The sequence below is a fragment of the Chiloscyllium plagiosum genome, unplaced genomic scaffold, assembly GCF_037043375.1.
Source record: "Chiloscyllium plagiosum isolate Xiang-an unplaced genomic scaffold, Cpla_swu_hap1 HiC_scaffold_13, whole genome shotgun sequence".
NCBI classification, from domain to species: domain Eukaryota; kingdom Metazoa; phylum Chordata; class Chondrichthyes; order Orectolobiformes; family Hemiscylliidae; genus Chiloscyllium; species Chiloscyllium plagiosum.
The window spans coordinates 117,766,105-117,785,539 of NW_028270151.1; positions in this window are offsets into that span (position 1 = coordinate 117,766,105).

Sequence of the window (19,435 nt, forward strand, 5' to 3'; positions counted from 1 at the left end):
CACTGGCTTTACTTTCCAGGTACGTCTCCTTGTGGAGCTGAGGGAGAGTAAATCATTATTAGTTTATTTTGAATCCAACCATTTCACAGCTTCCAAACGTGTAAAATGTCGGTGCATGGTGAGACTGTTTGTATCATTCTGATAGATGGAATGGGCATTCAGTTAAAATAAAAACAGAATTTGCAGGAGAAACCCAGCAGATCTGGTAGCATCTCTGGAGAGACTTTCAGGGACAATGTTTCAGAACTTCATCAGCATTGTGTTTACTCCCAAAGGTACTCCTAAATCAGCTAGTTTCTGCAGCAGTTTCTTTTTTGGCATTAATCTTGAAAGCAGTGCGGAAATGTCTTTGTTGTTCATCACACGGTAATGTTTCTATTTGGAGACTATCTTTCTGACCTCATTAGACACCGAAACAGTGCAGCAAAGCTAACAGGTGCATGAAAGACAGCTATCACTGTCTCCCTGGGGACTCTTGAATCAGCTATATTTCATTCAGCAGCCGAATGCGGTGATATGTGCAATCCAGCACCTCGCACGATCCTCCAAAGTAGGCTGCTACTGAATCTCAACTTCAGTCTGCCCTTTCCAGAATGACAACTGTCCTCTATCAGATGTACTTTTCCAAAATAAAGCCAGGGACGTTCATTATGGAGACATAGGAAGAGTCTGATCCCACCCACTGCAGACATACCCATGTAACGGGTAACCAGCTCACTTACAACCGGGACAGTCTGGGTTGGAGCCTCTCAGTGTTTGTCTGACCTGCACTTTTTCATTGTCCCGGAGTCCAAATGAAGTTGGAATTCCTAATGTGCAAGAACTAGAAATCTTTCAATGTCTCAGATCAGTTCGTGTCCCGAGAACATCAGAGTTAATGTCCTCTTACTTTAAAGAAGGGGAGGCTGTCTTGACTGTCTCTGCTCAGTCCGACAGTTCACCCATGCCCATTCACCTCCGATTCAACTTCTCAAAGTGTTTTTGAAGATCCACAAAGCTGGAAACTGGTTTCCGTGTTTTGTCTCCTTAATATTTTTCTGCTGTCAACTGACAATATTTCGCCAAAATCTCTTCACTATCCTTTGTCTTGCACCATGTCCGGGAATGAGAATTTGCTTTTTGAGGAGAGAGTCCAGAGGTTGTTATGTTTCACTTTGGAGCGAATAACGTTAACCAGAGATTTCCTGCGGCTGTTTATAATGATGTGGGAGGGGGCGGTGGGGATTGGCACTTTTGCGAGCAGGTAGAAAACTTGCCACTGACCAGGATCAGGAAACAGAGGACTGTGATTAAAGGAATCAAATGTAAACTTGTACTTTTTCATCGTACATTCAGAGAATACTGCAGAAACTCGATGAGTCCAGCAGTATCCATGGAAAGAGAAACCGATTCAACATTTTGATAGTGGTACCTTTCTGATTACGAACTCGACGTTACGAAATCTAATCGAATAAGTAGCATGGTTTGTTGAGATGGGTTTTTTTTCAAGTTTGAACGCAAAATCGCCCTGTAGGAAGTCATTGAAAACGTAGTCGGCAGGATTACGAAACTGTTTGGAGAAGTCCCACTGGATTTTTAACCAATCGCATTAACCACACGGCCCCGACTACACATTTACCGCCCGTGCTGGGCACATCCTATCGAATGGACGTTTCCAACCGGGAAGCACCAGTATTTGGTTGCCCTGTCAACATGATGACCCCAGTATTCGCTGTCCTCCTCTCTTGGTTCACAGTGGAGTAGGATGCTGGGAGATCAAGTTGAATTACACGCATTGATGAGAGATAATTATGGCTCTGCAGTTAGCACTGCTGCCTCACAGCACCAGAGTCCCAGGTTTTCTTCCAACGTCAGGCCACTCTGTGTGTTCAGTTGCACATTCTCCCCCTGTCTGCATGGGTTTCCTCCCACGGTCCAAAGATGTGCGGGTCAGGTGAATTGGCCATGGTAAATTGCCGATAGTGTTAAGTACATTATTTACAGGGAAATGATTCAGGGTGGGTTTCTCTTCAGAGGGTCAGTGCGAACTAATTGGGCCGAAGGGCTACCCTGGAGAGAATCCAATTCATTAAAGTGGATGGGAAGGATCAATTTTCATGTGCAGAGAGATTAATAAACATAGCAATTAATCGAGGAAAAAAAAGTCATTGTATTTGTCTGGCGCTTTCACCGCCAGCTGAATTACAGCCAATGAAGTGCTCTTGATGACGTTTCACTATTGGCAAATCTAATGTGCAATTCCGGTATATTGTTTAATCAGAGGTCAAGGTATGAAAATGTTTCAAATACTCACAGCTAGCTCTGCAGAGTGCAGACCGACCTTCAGGTGTTTATTCTTCTCTGATTTATACCTGGGAAGATGTGGGAACAGAGGGCCTTATCACATCGGAAGGGATCAAACATGTAAGTCTCAGATGAAGAAGATATTCTCTCTTTCAGAGGATAGCAAATCTGTGGAAATCCTTCCAACAGAGGACTATCAAGACTGTGTGTATTCAAGGCTGATATAGACAGACATTTAGTCAGTCCACAATCAAAGGCCATGGAGATAAGGCTAAAAAGGGGAGTTGAGGATTAAACAAATAAGCAGGGATATCTTTGAAAGCTACCTCCGACTTGATGGGCTAAATTGCTTCTACCTGCTTTAACGTATTTGCTGTCATTTGGAAAATGCTAGACACTATTTTAAAAGAATAAAAACACAAAGTTCGGAAGAGATGTTTGCAGGCAAACTGAGTCAACATTATTTATTGAAAGGAATATCACACTTGCCAATTTGCCAGATTTCTTTGCTAACATGACCAGCAGAGTTGATCAAGGGAGCTGCTCAGTATAGTCTTTTTGAATTTCTATCAAGCACTCAATAAGGAGCCATATAAAATATCATGGGACAATCAAGGAGTTCACGGTGTTGGGTAATAAATCAGCATTAGCTGTCCACTGTGTACTGAAAAGAAGTCACCACATCGGGATTATCGAGCAGTTTTCATGTTGAAAAGATATAATTAGTGAAATCCAGAATTGTCAGTCATCGGACTTCAATGACTTAACTGTCTTAATGAGTTGGAGGAAGTGGCAGAGTGAAAAGTGTCCAGTGCTGCTGCCGATATGCAATCAGTGGGCGGGCTTATTTTGATGAGGACGTGAACATCTGCAAAAAGACATAGATAGTGTGAGTGAGTGGAGGAATCTCGCAGTTTCATGTTGAGGTCATGCATTTTGTTGGGAAGAATCAAACGACTGACTACTATTAAAATCGAAAGAAGCCCAATAAAAGTGTGGTTCAAGGAATGTTTTCGAGTCGAAACCAACAAAGGTTACCGAAATTTTTTTTTTTCTGGCAAACGAATTTGCCTTTCTAGATGCTCAGAATGTAAGAGATGGTTTCCAAGAAAAGACGGAAACTAAGTCGACTGTGAAGTAATCAATGAGCAAGATATGGCTCGTATTGTTCTATGGGGCATACATAGTTTATTGATTATTATTTTCCAAACATTCTTTACAATGGGGCCGGGAGTGGGAGAGAGGATCACCCATGGATATTGTCATCTTTTTTCAAACACACACACAGTATTTTATCTTGCACAGCTGATTTCACAATGTGGTTACTGCGAGTAGACTTGTCAACTACACATGCTGGTCACTTCTTTCCTCATTGTTATCATCTCGACACTAAACACATTTTACATCCTTATTTCCTGAATCAAGACAATCTCTAACCACTGCATAAATATCACGAAAATCTCGGCATTTCGCACGCCTCTGTATGTCATCTTCCAATATTAATTGATTCTTTACTGTGTTGCAATGGCACATAATAAAAGAAAGACAAAAAAGACATTGTTGGGCCTGGGCTTCACACGCACGGTATTGAAGCTAAAACGCAGATCACTGCCAACAATACGATCATGGAAGCACTCACTGATCCGTCAGGAAGCACAGAATAAGTACAGTGTTGTACGGCATGTCAAGTACAGAACCAGAAAAAAACAACAGAAATCCTGCTCTGGGCTACTATTTTGGATGTATTTCTCAATGAGCAACAGGGTTTTGCATGTGTTTCATAAGGAGTCACCTCGCACAAGGAAGTAAGCAGTGCTGCAGATGGTCATATAATCCCAGTTCCAACTCCCGGAATCAGAGATACTCAGTGTCCTGCAAATAGCTATGAGGAACAGCTGTCCGTGGCGTTTATAGGCTAGATGAAATTTATCAATGCAGCTCGCTAGTTGTCTATCTCGCTCCTATATAGTGCTTCGTGCAGTCCCTGCGTGGAATATCGTCAACTACATTTGTCCTGCACACGATGGGTATTGTGTTCTGGCGAGTTGTCTGAGTGAGGCTATCGGTTTCTGTGCCTTTCTAAATCCGAGTGTTAGCATGAGTCTGGCTGTCAGATCCCAATTTTTTTTTAAATACAGTGAAGCATGGTTTTAAAATTACCTCAGGGGATATCTTGGTTGCGAAGTTCCTGTGTCAGGCATCTGGAAATGAAGTTGTAGGTTTATCCATTCTTCCAAAGAATTTGTGTGGCAGTCAAATAATTGCCACGGCTAGCTGTCCCAAGTAGCAATACGTAGAGACAGCAAGGGCCACAAATTCGACAAGTACAGCAAAAGAATAATTGGACAGGGAAAACAGAAGGCAGTCAGTAAATTTCTGGAAGCAGGGCACTCATCAATACCATTGACGATTCTACTTGACACATTCCCAAGTCCTCTATCAAAAGTTTTGTCTGTGCAAAAATACCTCAGAAATTGTGTTACGCCTTCAGCTTTTCATCGAATCCATCAATAACCACTTTGATCTGGAACAAATCTGCAACCCCAACAACTGGAAGCATCGGGATTTAAACTAATACAATTCATGCCACCACAGGACAGCAGCGCTTCACAGGAGCCTCTGCAGCCCTGAGAATGTCACCGAGAAAAGGGAGGAAAAGGCTGCAAACCGTCTTCCCAGCTCCTCCGAAAATCCCAACAACTCCGAGGTACACGAGCTTCACATATTTCTGCTCCAGAACTCTATGGTTTTCTGCAGCAGAGAATTGCATCCTGAACTCCCGCGTGCAAAGTGAGAATACCAACCACAATACTATCAAGGACGGTATAAGAGCGAGGGCAACAGCTGCCACTGTCACATGGAAAGCCGCAAACACTATCTTTTCATATGAAAACAGGGCAGAAGTAGAATACGAGACCAAAGCAGCCTGTGCTAGGTGTGCCTATTCCACACAATTTGCGTTGTGCATCTTTTTCCTTGAAAGTGAATGGAGATCGTTATTTCATCGCTGTTGTGAAGCCAGATCCTGCAATGAATCTGCTCGCTGCTTTTTGTTGCTGTGGCGAAATGGTGGCCAATTGCGTTATGAAACGTTGTTATGAATACTTCTCTAATTTTCTTCATTACTGTCCTGGTGTGGGAGGCTGGTGATTGGCTCTCTAGATCAGATGGAGGCTCAGATGTTGACCTAATGTAATCAAGAATGGAATTGGTAATCTTCACTTTTCATGTTTCATTGTTGTTCTGTTTTATTTTCTGTTACTTGAACTCTTTCTGGGACTTGTCAATGCAGGATGTTTGTAAGCACCATTTGGAATTGCCTACCTGCCATTTGTGTGAGCTGTTCATGACATACACAACTTGCACTGCCTCACCGACAGCATTCATGCTTCGGCGTGTCTGAGAATGTCTCCACCTTTTCAGTTTTGTTTCTGTTCCACGTGAAGAGCTGACAGCTTTTGGATTCGATGAAAAGCTGAAGGCGTAACACAATTTCTGAGGTATTTTTGCACAGACAAAACTTTTGATAGAGGACTTGGGAATGTGTCAAGTAGAATCGTCAATTGTAGAAAATGTCCGGAAAAACTGAAATGAACGCGAAAAGCGCCTGTGTCGTTCTGTCGTATACAACTGCCTGCAGTAGTTCACTCGTCATGTTGGCAGAGGTGGGATTCGAAGCCGCTATTCGATAGAGACTGGAGCTTGAATCATGCTCTCGGTCAGATACAAACATCCACCCTCCAGAAAAATAACCAAACCCGCTGACTGACTAACAAGCAGCGTCTTTGTGATGAAACACTCGTCATTCAAACTGGCGTTAGCTGCTGCAGCGTCTTAGAGTTGCGGAGCATGGAAACAGACCCTCCAATCCAACTTGTCACTGCTGAAAAGACAATTGAATTCAATCGAAACATATTTGCCAATATTTGTCCCTTATCTCTCCAAACCCTTCCTGTCTGTATACTCATTCAGAGTGAAGTGAAGGAATGCTGAAACACTAATGATGGAAAATGTAGCGCAGTGCGCGTCTGTGCTAGTATGGCTGATTGGTCAAATGCACTGACTATAAAGTGTTGATTGTGAGGATTGCGTCTCGTCAGGCAGTCGGGGGTTTCCTACACTCTAACCAGAAATAGTTGTGTTTCATTAGGTAATTTTCCGATTGATTTGCCGTCTGCCAGACTGACTGGGGATCACATCGGCGACCTAAACATGAGGTAAAACATTTTGAAGAATTAATATTGAATCTTAAATACCGCTACAAGTGCGAACTAAATTTTAATGTTCTGAAGGAATAATAATGAGAAGTGAAAGGTGTAACTGCTATTTGCGATTGGGAGCAATGAATGGAACCTTGTAAATTGCAGTGCCACGTGAATTATGCTCAGTATGAAATGACAAACTAAGCCACTGTGCACCTGGGTTGGCTAGCTCAGTCGGTGGAGAAGAAAACTCTTGGTCTCAGGTCGTGGAGTCACGCCCCACGGTGGGCGATTTTCCTCGTTGATAGAACCCTGGCTTTCTATCCCACTTGCAGTATGATAACACAGCGCTGCTTTTGTTGACATGTTGGTCCCCCTGTTTTTGATCACAGGTCGATTTCTGAGTGAAAACAGTGTCCACTTCACTGGAAGTACCAGAGACAAGTCTATCAATGACCCTTTCAAAATGTGATGTTCCGCTCCAGCCGTGCACCAACCAAAGTGCTCCGAGACACTGAATGCGAATGGCCACTTGTTTCCCAATTCACAAGGAAAATTATTTTGTTGTGTGCTCATGTGGGTTTATGTAATGAACAGTTTATTGTCAGTAACAGGAGTGGGGGTGGGGCAGGGTTGTGAGGATTCACTGTGGGACAGAAGTGATCCGGTTGAACAGGGAAGTCATCTATCCACAGAGCAGAAAGAGCGGATTGGTCCAGGATCACTCTCCCATCTTCTATTTCTGTACCAACAAAAGAAATTGCTGGAAAATCTTAGCAGGTCTGGAAGTAAACTGGAAAGCCAAACAGATTTAAGATTTCGGGATCAGTGACACTTCTTGTTCCATGTCTATCTCCCTGTGCCGTTCTGCACACTTAGTTTTATTGGATATCTCCTGATTTCCACTTTTATACTCAGCTTCTCTTTTATTATTACCTCTCCTAACATTTTCAATCATGCTCACAACCCCGGACAACATTAATCTACTCGAAACAGCAAGGCAGTGCATTGAGCGGCTGCCAATTTCAGTGCTCTACGAATGTCAGCAGGCACGGTTGCACGATTGTGACGTCGTTTCCCCGTTCACGTCACACCCTCAACGACCCCAGTTCAAAATCAAGCCGGAGTTTGGTTTATCTCCTTGGTACATGCTGTAGATTTTTGAATTGTTGGGAACAGAGCATTCGTGCTTGTTGTTCTCATGAACAAACCTGCTTTGAATTTGCTCGCCCATATCTGCTGCTGTGCTGAAAAGAATTATAATTCCAAGTTATCACGGTGTGAAACTTTGCTGACCTTCTCTCCTCGGATAAAGTGAGGACTGGAGATGATGAAGCGCTACTGGCAGAAACAGCGTTTCTCCTGATGCTCGGATGCTGCCTGACCTGCTGTGCTTTTCCAGCAGCACACTCTCAACTAAATTTCTCTCCGCCCTGGTTGGGGATATGCTTCGATTTGTATACCTCGATGGGCGTCCACTTTCAGAGCACAGTTACCGGGCATTTATCCTTTCTGTACCTGCAGTAAGGCATTTGCTTTACATGTGAAGGCGTCCTGGATCAGTGTCAAGGAGAATACTCATTTGCTCCTGTAACAGCGAGCACTTGATTCCTGATGTAGTCTCTGTCAAATGCATCCCAAAGTGGGCTATGAAACGCCTCATTTCGACGCTCTCTGGTGTAACTCAACCTGTGTGAACCAAAACCAGAAATCCTCAATCGTGTTTTGGAGCAGTTCGCACATTCGAGTTTCTAAGCACTGGGCATGCTTACACCTCATTCAGTCATCAACAGGAATGAAAAGATTTACGCACTCAGATGAGCTGCTTGACTCACACTCGCATACAGTCACTAATATTATGATGTGGTCTGAAATCAATCCAACTGATATTAATGAAACTACGGACAGGGTGCCGAATGTCATTGTATCCATTTTATTTTCCTGATATCACAGTGCTGTAGGAAAGTATGACCAGGGAGAGAGGGGAATGCAAATCAAATGCAACACTGGTGAAGCACCTTCTGTCTGATTCAATCATCAAACAGAGACATGAATTAGACTAAAGAGGGAGACCATTTCGCACATCGAACAAAGAACAATCACGTACAGTTAGCACCTATTTCACATCTCAGATCGCCTTTGACCTTCTTTCAATATGTTTAGAAACTGATTATTGTACAACTCTAAGTAAGAACCGTTTGATTTACTAACAGCAAGTGAGTCGCATCTCTTCGATTCCCACATAGGTTTGCAAATCATCTGGCAGCCAGGTGGCATTTGCTCATGGCTCTGCTGGAAAATATACGGATAAGGAGAAAGACAAGGAAAGTTGCAACTCGTTATGGCACCGCGTTTCAAATAACCTCGCTACGTGGTCGGCCATTCTCGGATTCCAGCGCTAGCGCAGTTTTCAGGTGCAGGAATACGTTTCTGCTGCTTATTCTGCAGAATAGGCGCACTTGTTGTGAGCATGCTGCAAGGTATTGTCAGGTAAATTGTCTCCGCTTCCCAGTTTGCGCATGTTTGCCATGGTGGCTGAGCAAGCTGAGATTCTACCCTTTAAGTTCTAGGTCTTAGGTTTGAATCCCATGGTCGCCACTTTTGTTAATGGATTAGACTGGCAACGTTTGGCGGGGTAAGCTATCTTGAAGTTGTACAGAATAAAACCTAATCATTTCTAAACCACGCTGCGATGTGGCACAGCACAGAGCCTCCAACGTGTTAGTGTCCACGCTTTGTTCCCCACCCGTTCTGGTTATCACGTGAGCTCCAGCTGGAAAGGCCCTCCGCATAATAGGGGACTGGCATATTTTAGGTCATTTGCGTTGTTCACTGTTTTGTCCGAAAGTAAATAGAGATCGTTATTTCACCGCTGTTGTGAAACCAGATTGTGTACTGAATCCGCTCGCCGTTTTTTGTTGTTGTGGCGAAAAAGAGGGCAATCGCAACATGACACTGAGTTACTTTTCTCTCATTTCCTGCATTTCTGTCCACATGACGGAGGCTGGTGATCGGCCCTCTTGATCCGGTGGAGGCAACAGCGCATTGTGAACGTCATCTAATCCAGATTGCAATTGGTAATCTTCACTTTTCGTGGTTCACTGTTAGTCTGTTCTGTTCTATATTACTTGAGCACTTTCCGGGTAACAGTGGTGCACGAAGGTTCCAGTGAGTTTGTGAGCACCGTTTGGAATTGCCTCGCTGCCATTTGTGCGAGCAGTCCTTGACCCGGATGACTCACACTGCCTCACATAGAGCATTCATGCTTCGGTGCGCCAGGAAATAAATTATCTTTGTCAGTTCTGTTTCTGTTCCATATTAATAACTGTCAGTTTTTGGATTCACTGGAGAGCTGAGGGTGTTAAACGATTTTCTACAGCCTAAAATCTTTCACGGAGAACTTGAGAATGTGTCAAGAAGAATGGTCATTGGCAGCAAACGTTCGGAAAACCTTAATCTCTGGTTGGTTTCGAACCAATCACCTTCAAAAAAAACTAACAAAATGCGCGGGTTGAGAGGCGAGCACTTTCTGCACCTGCCAACAAGCTACTGCAACTTCTGCTCGCCACTGAAGCACTCATTCGTACTTTCGTGGAAATTAAATTGATCCGACTCAAATGGTAGCAAGACCAAAGTAAAAAGTTTATTTTAGATCATTAGACCTTCACAAAGGGACCTGATACATTGGGAAGACGCCTCATGTAAGGGGCGCATGATATCATTCACATATTCCTTTTATGCAATAATACTGTAACATGAAGGTTACCAATTGCAATCTGGATTTGATTAGATTCACTTTGCTTCTCCTTGTCAACACCTCAAGGCCAGAAGCTTGGAAAATTCGATTTCCTTTCCAGATGTGGAGTTGTTTCTCCCATTCCTTGACTGTTGTTGTTGATTTAACTGGCCTTGTAAGTCTTCTGTTAGGTAGGTTTGCCTTTACATTTTTTTCTGTCTGTCTGCAATACTTGCCCCTAGTTCTTTCTTTTCTCTATGCTTTTATAGATTTCACAATAAATGTTAATTTTCCATTACATTTCCTCCGTTTTTGTCATTTTATGACGACAATGAAAAAAGTGTACCGAGCCAGACAGCTATGCATCAAAATTCTTAGCGTCCCAGTCTTTCCTCAGACACCAGCTACCTGTCTAAACAGTTTTCATATGGTAACGTCCCTTGCTCTGGTGTGCCCTGTATATAGCCCATTTTTCATACGTAATACTCTGCAACGTTACAGCATGGTGGGATCAATGCAATCGGAACTTCCTGCTGTGGGGCCTTTGATCGTTTTACCATTTGGTATTCCGCTGCACTCATAAGCCAATGCCGTAGGCAGGTACACAAGCAGCGTCATATACAAAGCACCGTGTGTAAGACCAGGCCTACAACTAGTAGAGCATGTAGAATCCAATAATCCCATCTTCCCCAAAGTTTGGTAAGCCATTGGAACCAGGTGTCATCTGCTGGGGAGGCGGTCTTATTGCCGCCTTCATATGACTTATTACACTAGTGATATTCTGGAACTCATCAGTAATATTAAAACAGCATGAAGTACCTAACGTTTAACAATCGCCCCCTCTCTCGGCCGTCAGTATGTCTAGTACTATTCGATTTTGTGTCACTGCTTCACTTAATGTCGTTAACTCAGTATTGACAAGGGTTAGGCCTTCGTCCGTCTCATCTGCTAACAGTAATATATTATATGCGAGACCATTCATCTTGTTGAATGCCACCATTGTCCCTGCTCCCAAGAGAATGTACCACCCAATGTTCACTCCTAGCGTAGTCCAGGGTTCTGCGAGTGTGTACCCATTTCAATGTCGTGGGGTGTCCAGTGTAGTCCCCGCCAACGGAATCAGGCAGCTAACATTTCGTGCTAGGCCCTCTGTAATTTGTTTGACAGACCATCGTTGGGCTGTTTGCAAACATATCCAACAAGGGTAGCCAACCTCTAATGTCCGATGTGGCATTAGGCCCAAGGCATACGTTCTTTTCCCTTCACATCTAGCGATGGCCCTTCGCACCACCCAACTTAGTGGCATCGCATTTACGCCATTTATTGCATGAAGGGTCAATTCCATTATCGAGTTAGACTTGCTTCTGAGATCCAACCAACTCCCTACAGGTTCTGGCGTTACATTAATGGTCTCTACCCTGCTTGGGGTTAGGTCCATGATTTGGTTTGGATGGTTGCCTTGCCCTGATTCTACTATTTCGTGTAGGATCTTCTGCAATGCAACTCGGTGGTGGGGGGTGGGGGTGGGGGGGCTGTTCCACTATATTCACCTGTCTATAGATGTCGGAGAAGGGACTATCTCTTCCACACCACCTGGCTCCCTCGTGGCTCTTCTGAGACTTTCTTATTATTACCCGTGCCATGGCATCTCCTTCATTGATTCATTGATAATAGAATACCTATTTCCCATGTCAGATGTCCCTGTAGCCGTGGTGGCTACTACTAAGTGCTAGTCACTGGGACCACAAGGATCATTGCATAAAATTTGTCGTCCCATTTATAGTCGCGATGGTTACTAAACGTCCATGGGCGCATGTAAACCTCACGTTAACATCCTCGGTTACGATTACCGCCTGTGACTGTGTCCCAGACACCCCTGCCTTCATGGATCGTCCGGTATGAGGCTTCAAATCACTACTTGCACTTTTTTGGTTCCAGTGTTGTCAGATGTCTCCTCAAGTCCAGCTACACGTTTGCAATGACTGATGTGTATCCACGTGGCTCTTGCGGCGATCTTTACAGTTGTCTGTGTTGAAAGGAGCACCTGAAACGTTCCAAGCCACCTCTTCACCTTCAAGCTTTTCCTCCTGACGTCTTTCACCACTATCCAGTCTCCAGGTTCTCGGTCGTGCATCTTGCCTTCTGCCTATTGGGGTAGTGCTGACTTCAAGTGATTCTGTATTTGAGACAAAAGCGTAGAGAATTTTATACAGTAACATAACATCTCATCCTCACAGTGGTATGTTATCTGTCTTATCATAGGTCTTGGGCCAATTCCTGTATTGGACAGCCTACCAAACAAAATCTCAAACGTGCTAAGGTTAGCTCTTCTTCGCCATCTAGATCTCATAGTTTAGCACAATTGGAAGTGCCTTTGTCCATGTCATGCCTAGTTCCTCACATTTAGTCAATTTATTTTTTCGGGTAGCATTCTCTCTTTCCACTGCCCCACCGCTCGCTGGGTAGTAGGCATATTGTTGTCTCACGTTTATTGCTAAGTAATCATTGATCGGTAGGTCAATATTGACAAATGGTGTCCCATTATCACTGCAAAGCCTTTCATGGATACCACATTTCGGAATTATCTCTGTTAGCAAGGCCTTGGTAACTGCATTGACATCCTGTTTAGACGCGGGCAGCGCGTCTTCCCATTTGAAAAACGTATCAACTATGACCAGAAAATGCCTTTTACCTTCGCTGGATGCTAGTTCAATAAAGTCCATCTGTAAATGTTCAAAGTGTCTTTGGGATTGGGGATGTTCTGCCTGACTCGTCTGTCTTCCCCTCTCCACATTATTAGTGGCACAAGTAACACATCATTCAAAATATTTTGAGGAATAATGAGTAAATCCTGAGTATACCAGTGTGCTGAAATACTGTCGTACATCTCCCCGTTTGACACATGCTCCTTACCGTTTGTTATTTTGGCATATAATGGGAATAATGATCGTGGTAGACAGGGTTTGCCATTGGGGCCACACCACACCCCATCTCTCAATCTGCACCCTGCCCTTGTCGACTCATGCTTCTCCTCCGGCTTGGCCTGCGACTGTAACTCCTATATGTCTGCTGTTGGGTTACAAATATTTTACATAAACATGTCAAACTGATTACATGGCGGCTGCTGGGCTGCCGTTCTTGCCACTGAGTGTGCCTTCGCATTGCCTTGAGAAATGGAATCATACTTTTTCGTGTGTGCTTCACATTTACATACAGCGATAGATTTCGGCAATAGGACAGCTTCCTGGAGGTCAGAAATCAGGCCACGGCGTGTGATGGGTTTTCCATGGGAGTTCAAGAAGCCCCTGTATTTCCACAGCTTTCCAAAATTATGTACAACGCCGAATGCAATTGCTATCGGGGAAAATATTCACTGTCCTTCCCTAAGCCAATTTACATGCATTTGTCAAGGCAATCAGCTCTGCTGTTTGCGCTGACAGATGAGAAGGGAGTGAACCCGGTTTGACTACTTCGTGGGTATTTACTACAGCATACCCAACACAATTCTGGCCTGTCTCTTTGCTCCTGAATGTTGACCCATCCACAAAAAACGCCATACACGGATTGAAATTGTTGATTCCTGCACGTCTGATCTCGGGCTGTAAATTTCATTAATTACAGCGACACAGTCATGTGGGTCTCCGTCTCCTTCTGTGGGGAGAAGGCTAGCAGGGTAAAGGACGTTACATCTCTTAGTTTAATGTTAAGCATCTCCAAAAACACGGTTTTGTATCTGACTCAACTTGCTGCCGACATGTGTGCTGTGTTTTGCTCGGGTTAATTCAATGTATCCGCCTATGTCCCTGGACGCTACAACAGCCTTTTCAGCTGCAGACACGGGTCGCAGGCATTTAGATAGTCCTGCTGCTACGGGATCTAGTTTAGCCGAAAAGCCTCCATACCCCGGATTAACCTGGAATGTTTGCCTTTTTGATGGAAAAGTGGTGTTTCTCACCGGTGATTATCCACAAGAGATTATCAAACCAGCCTTTAGGAGGGATTCAAAGACTGGAGTAATTCCGACCACAGCCTCAGGTTTTAAGGTGCCTTGTGATCTGCAAGGACGATACTCAGACTTCGGGATTATTCTTATGGATTCATAACCTCGTATGAACCTCACATCATGTTTGCAATTTGCACTGAACTCAGTAGGAATACTTTCTAATCTTGGGTCTGTGACATCTACCATACCTAAACGCCAGACTACCCTCCTGGTGGGAGTTACCTGGACTGCCCTATCTGCCTGAGTTAGCCATTTCAGTTTCTCCTTTATGTCCACATATCTGCATTGAAGCAGATACCCACATCGTCCCTGAAGACACAATCTTTCGATGTTTGTGTTTGTCGTACCCTTGGTCCCAAATCTTGCCACCTGTCGCTTGGAAGCCTTCCCCTATGATACTTGAGGAAAAGAGCCCTCCACATCAAAAAGACATGGTCTACTTGCCGTTACAGATACTTTCGATAAGTTTACACTGACTGCACATCTGTGATAATTCCAATAAAATTCGCACAATAACGACTGATCTGATTTAACCAATCTCCTGAACCAATCCATCTCATATGATTTGTCAGGGACATCGCGATGTATGTATGCTGTGCAATGCAGCATACCCCCATCACGAAAATCGATGTTAATGGGATTAACATGGATACTTGCTTACTGAGCGAGTGAATCGCTCACTGAACTATAGCTCTCTGGCTTAAACGCCACTCATAGACATGCATCAGTGGTCGTTAGTCGGATTTTACATCCTGCACTGGCAAATCTTCTTTTTGTATTACCTGCAAGCACGTCGGTGTACTGAGCAAATCCGACCCAGTCTCACTATGAGATCCTGAGACATCAGATTTAAAGAACAGAACTCCGATAACAGAAATGAGAATTGGAATGTTTCCCCATTTCTGGTTTCGCACAATAGGGGTGTGATAAATCTCACCCCTATCACGACTCCTGAAGCACCCATTGAGTTCAGTAACGTTCTACTCAGCTTTCTTGGAATTGACCTTCTGAACTGCCTTGATTTAAGGACGGACTATGTTGCCCCTGTATCTACCAAAAAGGTAACTGTCTCACCTTCCACATATAATAGTGAGGAAGGCATTGACTTATATGCATCATCGTTTTACTGAAAATATGGTCCTCGCTTTGCAATCTCAGCGCTCAATATAGAGGTGGGACATGTTTCAGTGCCTGTAAGGTTAGTTCAAGAGATTAGCATAAGCGAGGCTTCGTTGCCAAAATAAAGCCAAGAGGCTTACCTGTTCCTTGTGGGCTGCCCACCTCCACCTTAGCCTTCCTCTGTCAGTCACCCTGCTGTCCAGCTTCCAGGGCCGACTTAGGCTGTCTGTGCGGGCAATGCCTCACTCAGTGCTCCATTGCTCTGCAAACAAAGCACCCGCCAGATCGACCTCTGCCAGCATCTCTTTTCACGCATCACCTCCCTCCAAAGGCTGGGCGACCATTTGCATCACAATAAGCTGAGCTTTATGTGCTTACTGTTCCAACTTTAATTTCCGTTTATCTTTCCCTTGGGCCAGCACATTTTCAGCATGAACCGCTTGTTGTTCTATCAAATTCAACTTTTCCGTGTCCCAGGTAATACATTGGCCAGACGCCTCATGTAATGGGTGCCTGATAGCTTTCACATGTTCCCTTTATACTGTAATTCGCTTTTTCTTCTCAACACCCCAAGGTCAGGAACCTGAAACGTTCAAGTTCCTTTTCAGATATGGTCTTGTCTTTTCATTCCTTGACTGTTGATCTGGTAGTTTACTGGCCTTGCAATTCTGCTATTATTTCGGTTTAACTTTACAGGTTTTTTTTCGTCTGTCTGCAATACTTGCCCTCTGCAAAGTCAAGCCCTTGCTTCTTTGTTTCCCTATGTTTTCATTGGTTTCAAAATAAATATTAATTTTCCATTGAAATGGACATCACATTATTTTCACAGGTCGGTGCAACATCGAGGGCCGGAGTGCCTGTACTGCACTGTAACGTTCTATGTTCTAAGCTACATTACCTGCCGGTTTCAGATATCTATCCTCGCTGTGGAAGATTCCAGACACATGTTCCAATGATTTGTGTGCACTTCATTCAATGTAGGCAACTGTATTTCCTGCACAAAATATGATCACTTTACAATGGAGAGAGGAAAACAGTGTTGGCGACAAAGCTGAGATCAATTTCGTTCTGTCCAGAATCAATAAAGATTATCCCAGTCTTCCAGTCTCCTCTCACTTCAACATTATACTGTGTACCCAAGCCACCATATCAATCTCTGGTCTGCTGCAGTGCTCCTTCAAGGTACATCACAAGCAGGAGGAACGGCAACTTAATTTCTACTGACAGACAATGAAACCTTTCGGACCCAACATCGAGTTCAATCGTTTTAAAACCCCTCCACCCTCTTCCAAATTCTTCACCCACCCGCACATCACATCAGTTCCGAAGACGGATCATTGGACTCAAAACGTTCACTGCTGAAAATGTGTTGCTGGAAAAGCGCAGCAGGTCAAGCAGCATCCAGGGAACAGGAGAATCAACGTTTTGGGCATAAGGCCTTCGTCAGGAAGGGCTCCTGAAGAAGGGCTTATGCCCGAAACGTCGATTCTCCTGTTCCCTGGATGCTGCCTGACCTGCTGCGCTTTTCCAGCAACACATTTTCACCTCTGATCTCCAGCATCTGCAGACCTCACTTTCTCCTCAAAACGTTCACTCTCCTTTCTCATCATAGCTGGACAAGAGCTGCTGATTTTGTTTAGACATTTTCGCTTTCCTTCAGAGAATTTTTTTTCCGTTGTAATCGCCATTCTGCAGGAAGCGTCTGATTGCAGGAGGAGTTGTTCGCAGGGGATGAAAAGTATGCCAAGGGCTGGACCATTCCCATTTTGAAGGTAGGCGAGATATGCTGGGACTGTATATCTAAGCGCAGACAAGGTTTGTGAGAAACCTATTAACGTGCACATTTTATGAAGAGAATAGATATGTATGACAGGAATAAGCCTGTTATGGGAAAGAATAATAAATAGTGACATAGATGTAAAGCAGGAGACAAGAGGTTTAGAGTAGATTAAGGAAGAACGCTTTCATCCATAGAGTGTTGTTTATTTGGAATTTATTATCTGAACGTGTGGTAAAGCTAGGTGCCGTGATAACATTTCAGCAGTATGTAGCCGAACAGTTGAAGAGCCAGAGCACACCTGGATAAGGACCAGATATTGGAAAGTATGACGAGGACAGACAGATGCATGATGGATGCCCCGAATGCAATGTGTCAAAGGCAAACTTGTGTGCTTTAAGGTAGCGTGTCTCTGGCGCAACAGAAAGCAGGTTGAACTTCTATGTATTTGTTAAGGTTTCAATTCAAAGACTGTGGGCTAAAATCGCATCAGAGTCGAGTTTCAGTTTATGGCTTGAAATGTGGTCAGATCAGACTAGGCGGCTCAGCTGCAAAATCTACAGTATTCGTGCAGAAACTCAACTGTCTCGAAACACAGCATTTTCCTCTCACAAATGAACAATTTCGATGTCTCTTTATGATAGATATCGATAAATATATGTTAGCCAATAGGCAACAAGATACTGTGGATATGCTGGAAAAAGACATAAAATTGCTTTGTCAGCCATGATGATATCGAATGGCGTGGTAAGGCAGGAGCGGTGTTAAGAAAGGCATGTTTCTGCTCCTTTCTGCCTGTGCCATTTCTGGCCCAGGTTTTCAAACAATCACAATGACTAGAATGTGAATATACACCAAGGAATATTTTGTTCTCACCTCAACCTCGCTTCCCTCCCGGCTGAAATAGACAGCCCCTGTTTCAGCTTTCGATCAGACAGTGGAGGATTCTCACATGTTCTCTGTCAGGTTGAATGTTCCTTCACATAGGTTTCCAAGTGGGCACATGGAGCAAGCGATTACATGGATGCTGGGGATTCAGGGACAGGTTTCCCCTTTGCTGGGCTGGAATTCTAGCCAAGGTAATGAACATGAATTTCATTTTGAATCTCACTCTGGATTCTTGCGACTTTACGAATTAAACTGAAATTTAATTTAATCTTGCACAACGTAATTCAATCTTCTCTTTATAAAAGAAGATATGCCACGTGCTCTTGGATGAAGTAATTCTGAAGTTTGTTGCCGTGGTGTGCAGTGTGGCTTATTGTGTCGTAAGAACATTCCAAAGGAAGTTGTGGAAGTGTCAGTGAATGGAATTCTCTGACGAATTGAAGCCGATAGAAGGAAAATCCCAGTAAAGTGGCGACATAACATTGCCAGTGATCAACGCAGGAAGCCACGGAAAATGTACACAGTATCCGGTAATGCCTATTTTTAACCATATTTTTATATGTCATTTTCCTGAACCTGATACTCCATAATCGATGTTCCATTATCAGTAACCTTCTCTCCACTGTGTTCCATTTCAGATCCATAGCAAAAATTGAATAACTGGTTTTAGGGGCACATTGGTAAGATCAGAAGGCGTTAATCATCAGTATATGGCAGCTCCTGTGGTACAATTCGTCAGCTTGCTGTACTTGCAAGACAGAATGGAAGTGCACGAGCTGCCAAAGTTGTGCATTCTATTCTCGCCAGGTTTTGGTTTTACTGATAGTGAAGAGAGACGATTGCAACTTCAAACTGAAAAAAACATTTCAAACACTAAACATGACACGGCAATATAGTTTCTTTGGCCCTAATGTTGCACCGACCTGTGATACCAATCTTAAGTCCATCTGACCAGCATTTTACCCTGATAAGCCGTACGTTTATCCAATGACCATTTAATTGCCCTGAAAGTTGGTGATTCTACGATTCTTGAAGGCAAGGCGGTCAGCACATTACCACTCTCTGAGAAAGGAACCTACCTCGGCATCTATCACTTTCAATTTACATCGATGTGCCCTTATGCCAACCATTACCATTTGCAGAAAAAGGCCTTCATCGTCCACCTTACAGCAGCCTCTGGTCATCTTCTATGTCTCTATTAATTCATCTCTCAAACTTTTTGTCTCTATCAAAAAGCCTCAAGTCCCTCAGCCTTTCCTCAGAAGACATTCCCTCCGCAGAAGGCAACATCCTAGGAAATCTACTCTACATCCTTTCCAAAGCTTTCACATCCATCCAATAATGTGGCGACCAGACCTGCACGCAACTCTGCAAGTGCGGCCACATCAGAGAATTTCTGGAGCTGCAAAGTGATCACCGAGCTCCGA